Source organism: Leptinotarsa decemlineata, unplaced genomic scaffold (assembly GCF_025532065.1).
Source record: "Leptinotarsa decemlineata unplaced genomic scaffold, Ldec_3_MD MMD2_tig00000199_RagTag_RagTag, whole genome shotgun sequence".
Lineage (NCBI taxonomy): Eukaryota > Metazoa > Arthropoda > Insecta > Coleoptera > Chrysomelidae > Leptinotarsa > Leptinotarsa decemlineata.
Window position 1 is genome coordinate 8,117,926 of NW_027412544.1, and position 7,156 is coordinate 8,125,081.

A 7,156-nucleotide genomic window follows, 5' to 3' on the forward strand; every position below is an offset into this window, starting at 1 on the left:
TCTTGCCTTAGTAACTCTTCTGCGCAGTGACGTATTGCTGCTGTTTCTGCCTGGAATATCGTCAATTCTTTACCTAAGCTTAGTGAGACTTTTGTCTTTGGTTTACTTATATAGATTCCTGCTCTTACACCTTCTGCACTTTTTGAGCCGTCTGTGTGACAGGCAATCTCTGCATTTATTGGAGGTCCTCCCTTTCATGCCTCCCTGCCTGTTATAATTGTTTTGAAGTTTTTTCTATACTAGGAAAGCTTCTTATCCGATGGCATTCCCATTATGGGGTCGTTTTCCAACTCTTTGTTTAGCTCGTTGTACCTCTTACCGTGCAGCATGCTTATGGGCATTTGCCCTCTGGTCAGTCTGGTCAGACTGACCTGGCTTCCCCTTTAATATATAGATGTAGTGGCGTTAGGTTCAGCAAGACTTCTAATGCGGCTGTTGGGGTGGTTCTCATAGCGCCCGTGGCAGCCAGGCAAGCTTGCCTTTGAATGCCACTTAGACTTCGAATCGCCCCAGCCTGCTGAGTCTTTGGCCACCATACCACCGAGCCATATGCTATCATGGGTAAGATAACCCTGGTATATAACCATATGGTCATTTTTGGTTGTAAACCCCAATTTTTACCGCACATCCTTCTACACAAGTTGAAGGCTATCGTGCTTTTTTGGATTATTTTTTGTAGGTGTTGATTCCATGTCAACTTGTGGTCAAAAATGACTCCCAAGTATTTTGCCTCTTGTGCAATTGGAATTTCTACCTCGTGCAGTACTGGTGGCTTCAGCCTTCTAAGTAATTTCTTTTTTGTAAAGACTACTAGTGTAGTTTTGAGAGGGTTTAGTGTTAGTTCCTCCTGGCACCATTTATTTATTATCTTTAGAGCCGTTTGTGTGAGGCGCATCCCTTACTATCCATTTTTGATTGTAATGACCGTTGAGGTATTCCCGTACCTCAGTTTTAAAATGTGGTGGTGGATCGTCTTGTTCCATATGGAACCCCGTCCAATAAATTCGAAAACTCATGCGTAAGAAATCTTACATATTTCCTTCCAGTGAGATGCCATCTAAAAAATACGGACCCATACCCTTTTTTCCGAGAATTCCACCCCAAACATTCAGTGAACAACCGGTCCATAATCTTCATATCATTTATGCCTATGATGAATATATCCCGCAAAATGGTTTCTAATTCGTCTCCAAAGTTAAAATTTGATATCATTTTCACCATCGCTTTCGAATCCGACACACTTTCATTAGGATCACGTCTCGCGGTATAAAACTCCAAATTTTTGGCAAAATAGGACTTCACCAGAGACAAGTGTTTAATTAACATTTTGCACAATTCTTCGTACGGCTTTTTTCTGGAAGGTCGGAAACACATAAATTTCTTAATAGAAGATAGCAGTTCTCTGACAATGTAATCAACATTATTGCTTTCTTGCGATCATCTCCTGTTATTTCATTGGCAATAAAAAACTGTTTAAGTCTCTCAGAGAAAACCGAAAAGTCGGAATACTTTGGGTCGAAGGTATTTAATGAGCCAAAAACACGTACTATTTTTTCCGTCATTTTGTAATTTGCACAAGAAAAGTTTTAATTATTTCGGTCTCACCTGACTACTAACACTGCACTAACACTTATGGGTAACAAGGTAATCCTTGTCGCAAATGTTCTAGTTTCTGGTAATAAATATCTCTTATTCTGAAGAATTTTGATTTGCAAGCTACACCAGAAAATCACATATCGGGTCGAAGTCGAGCTCTTCCATAAAAGAAATAGTTTTTTATAATTACGGTCGAGTAGCCAAACAGAGTGGTAATCGACAAATATATAATATAACAGAGAATAAATCTGTCTATTATATCTAATATGTCTAGCAATACTATGATACGTAGCTTTGCTAGGTATTACAGCCTATTATTACTGATGAAGCATATTGCGGGTCGAAACATCATATATATCATTTATTTGTTATTTTGGGCTCTGGTTTCAACTATTTGTCTTACAGTGAAAGCTACAATGAGAAGCAGAGAACACATTTCGTTTGGTTCGAGAAGCCTCGTTTACCATTGACATTTCTCGATTCCATAGATGGTGTCTCCGTAAAGGGTGACACTTCGTTTTTGGGGTCTAATTTAAACTAGTACATTTTAGTCCAGTTAGATGCCAGGAGTTCAAAGTTAGTTTTGAAGGTGAAACTTGTTTTTCTATTGATAAAGGAGAATTAGTTTTTGAAGCCTTTCAGTTTTCTACTTTCCAATCTTAAAAAAATAGATACTCGTATCAGCACAAAGTAGTAGCTTTCAACAGTATGATCCACAGACTGTTAAATGTGCCCTTGTCAGAGGTGAATTTCAATTAAGAACTGAACATAATAAAACAAATAGTCGTCAATATTGATTACGATAGCAATCTAATACATTCTTTATTATCAAAAAAAGTTATACAGCCAGGCTTTGAAGGAAGTTTAACAAATTCGAAGAGAAGAGGATAAAAGTTTTAGAACCTTAACCTACTCACGCCAACCCACTACAAATATTTCAGATTTTCTGCACAACAAAGGTGTAAATATTGCTTTCAAAACCAACAACTTAGGCATGCACATTAAGAATAACAAAGATAAAAGTTCAGTTTCAGAAAAATCGGGAGTGTATAAATTATAATGATTGGGTCATGTCCGATGTTTTATATTTGGTCAAACTGTAAAAACGTTCAAAGCCCGCATAAAGGAACACAAAAATAATTTCTAGAATGGAAAAATCAATTTCTCATATGCTAGTCATTTAATCACAGAGGAACATGAGTTACAAGCCCCTCCATTTCCACAAGAAAGTTTTGAAACTTAATCTGTTGGAGAGTATGGGAATAAACAAATTCAAAAACTCTCAATATCTTATGAACGACTAAACTGATTTGAATCATTTGCCATTAATGAAACTGTTCATTTCCAGGTAAAAATAGTTAAGTACATTTACGGTACTTTCGAAAAATTCATTCATATAGTTATTGAATTCATACCTGACCTTTTCACGTGGATTCATTTATTAGAAAGTAGGCATTCGAGTAGGTAATATGTTATTTAGAGTATAAAATGGTTGTAATTTAGAAGTAACTTTTAGTTTACGCTATTGTACAGCGATATACATGTAGCGGTTTTTGTAAAACACTTTATACTGGAAAGCATACAATAAACTATATTAATTAGTTTTGAAAAAAATATAGAAAACTTCCAAAGAAAGAAAAAAAGGTTCTTCCAAATATAAATTGTTTTTTATTTCTCATCGCAGGTGTCATAAAGAATTTCTTGAACAGTTTATATTTGGGTTTCTATTTCTTGGGAAGATTTCAACAACAAAATCATCGATAACGTTGTATTTCAAATCTATAAATGATATGAGTAATTGTTCACTGATTCCCTATTACCTTTTTATTTCCAGGTTCAAGGGAATGGCTGATATGTAATCAATAACTTCCCCAGCAGATTTCGTAGAAGATTTTTCTGTTCATTGCCTGTGAAAGGCAATGATTCATTTAAACAAAGAGATCTTTTTCCACAGTCGATTAACTTCAATCCAGTATCATTTATATTTTCAGTGAAATAATTATGGTTTTTTCAAAAGAAGATTTCAATAAAAAATTGCCTAAGACAATCTTACACTCGCACTATGCAATTATGAAAAGAATTTAGGAACCTGCGTACAAGGAAAGGAATATGCCAGTTTTTTCAAAAAAGATTTTATTGAGTATACGACTTTTTAATTTCAAAAAGGCATTAAAGTTCGAGTGAATTTCTGTAACTCCTGACGTTTTCCAATAATGTAACTTAGTGCTTGGATGAGAACAACTAATAGCACTCAATCGACCTAAATAGATAATTTGAGTTATTACTTTGATTAGGCTTCTTCAAAAAATCGAAAACCTCATGAATGTTTCCTGAATCAAATGGTTCAGTTAATGGAATTTAAATTAGTTCCTGAATTATGATGAAACAGAAGGAACATCTAACTGTATTACAGTATTCATTATCTAATATGCAGGCTATTTTATACAATGAACTAGAACTGTAAAATTACAATGAATGCATGGGCTGCCATCATTTTAAAATTGGAAATACACTTCGAGGTGGTGCTCAAAACAAATTTCTTCTCAACAAACAACTCAGGAGTAGATTATCGCAAGATATTTGGAAAAATTTCAAAATGCTATAGTATTACGAATTTTGGGTAAGTTACGAATATTAGGTGAGCACTAAGTATATTTCTCAAAAAAAAGAAAAAACGAGTTGATATGAGAGAGTTATTAATACACAGTGCACAGTGCATAATACACAGTTTAAATGCGCCACTACAAATTATTCAGTTGATATTGGGACTATAATAGTATATTATGCAACGATCATGTAATGATGGTAATTAAGACACGAGCATTAACCGGGATACGAAACGAGCCGAAGGCGAGTTTTGTATGGTATATGCGAGTGTATTAATAACCATTACATGAGAGTTGCATACGCTATTTTTTCTAAACCCGATAAATAATGAAAAACTATAAATATTATATTTGTATTGAACACATTTACAGTAATTAACTCATATTTTTTTAAAAAAACACAAACTTAATGGTATTATCATGGATATATGAAAACTATAAAGATTCTAATTATATTTATATTGAATATAACAACTGTAATTAATCTGATCTTTGAAAAATATTGGAGTCGATGGTATTCCTTCTATATCGCTGTTTTCAGACATTTTGATAATATAGGTAGGTAATATGAAAACTGATTTTGACAAATAAAGCAATTAGTTACTTAGGTTAGAATCTAGGACAAACAAAGGAACAGGATTCTTGATTGGAAAATTATGGGTTTCTATTGGTTGATAATCTGTATCGTTATGAAAAATCTGTATCATAATGGATATCATTATGAAACGGATTATGGTCATATAAGTGTATTGTTAGAGTACAGGTGTAGAAAAAAAATTGTGAAACGTCTCAATATTGATTTTCGGGGATTTACACTACCTGAAAACTAAAGTTTGCTCGTTTCAACTGGATTGCAATGTATGTCAATTTTGATATTTCTATCAATGCATTCTTTTCCAGAAGTCACAATGGAAATAGTCTATATTATACTGAACCTCAATAGCCGACCGTCAATAGCAATACCAAGAAGTTTCACAGTACTGAGCGAAATATGAATACTTTTTGGGAAAAATATGAAATTTAATAATTGAATTTATTGACATTGGTAGTGAAAAACAAATTTGAATGAAAAATTATTCGTTGTTTAACGTACTTTCGTGAGAAACTGTTTGAATTATTTTTTGAAAATCAATGACAAATTATCAACAGATGCCTTCTGATTACTGTAACGTGAATATGATTGTATTTTTTTGAAAAGTGAGCCCCGAGCATTCATAAGGTTCAATATTTTGAATAATTTGTCGCTTAAAACAGTAGTTAACGTTTTTCAGAGGTCACTTAGCATTTTTTATGTACGTTTCGACAATTGGCTCAACATGAACATCGGTAGATGTCACTGGTGCTAGAAAAAAAATCATTTGGTATCATTGGGAAATTAAATTTCCAAAACATTTGTGTATGGCGAAGAATTCTGTAAGTTATTCAATTTGTATCCTTAGTGGGTATATACAATGTGTGCAAGATAAGGAGGACTAGCATAGAAAAATCGAAAACTGAAAGAAATAAACAGTAAGTTCAGTTAGTAAAAAATTGACCAATCTAGAGCTCATTTAAATGACGTTTTGAAACATACTAATCGAACAGTCATTGTCATACATCAATGAAGGTATCACCTGAAAGTGATTATATTGGGCGATTCTTTTCTCCGGTCCTTATAAAAATCTGAAATTGGTGGCAGTTTGCCGCGGACGAAACGTCGGATTACAAATATGTGGACGCTATCTCATACAGTCAGAAAATTCATAACGAGAAAGTGTTTTCTGTTTTTCAATACATTTTCAAATAACGTCAGAACAAAATTTAAACAACTTTTTTGAATTTTGGTTCTTTTAAAATTCGTCCGGAGATTTCTTGAATTTTGAGATGTCATGAACTGTGAATTGAGTAACTTTTACTCGACTTTGTATATCTCCCATGGTTTTTGATTTTCCTATGCTGAACTTTTTACTAGGTATTTAGTTCATAGAGAAGAAAAAATTCCAAAAATCCCAGTAGCATTTTTCATTTTATTCGACGCTGAATTTTAAAAAGATGAAACATGCTTTTTCTACTATTTTTTCTCAGGAGTCACTCTTTCTCAAATATCACACATTTGAATTTTAGGAACTACAGTAACTACTATGGAATGAATATTACCACTTATATGCTATATACATTATATGCTATATATTCAAATCTCAGACGGTTCATTCTGTCTGAACTGACCTACCCTGTACTGATGAGGAGCCAGTACTCCGAAACCGGTTTGAAACCAGGAAGTTACTTGCAATGACTATTTCAAACAAGAGAAGTTTGTTACAGTTCCCAAAATGCAAGAGCGGATTTATAAGATAACAGAAAAGTAATGTATTGAAATCATATATTTATGCACAGCATCCACCCTGTATAACATTCAAAACAATTCAGTTCAGTTTTTGTGCCTAAAGACAATCAGAATAATTCGACCTTGAATAACGTTGATAGGGAAAAAAAGGGGAGGAAAAAGAAAAAGGGTTTTGTCTCTGGTAATGAGAGTTGAGTTTGGTTATCTTCTCTGGAGCAAGAATTTTGAGCTCATCACTTTGTGGATTTGAAGAAACCAAAATATTCAATACGGGAATAACTATATTTGGGTTATCTAAAGGAATAACTCGCCCACAGTATTGGGGATTTTTATTAAATACCCGTTCTCTTGTCTAATTCCAATCTTCAGGCCAAACAACAACTACGGTAAGAACCCACTTCCCGAAAATACCCTAAAGGGTATATCCTTCTAAACCTTAATCTCATTTTAGGCCTTCTTATTACCACCTCAAGTCGATATTGTGAACTATATCCTGGTATATCTCTCGCAAGGCTAGACCACTACACCCCTTATATCTCTGATTACGGTCTTCCGAGGAGCAAATATTCTGCATGGAAAAGATCATTGCCTGATTGGACTGCGTACAGGGGTAGAATCGTGCTGCTGGAGA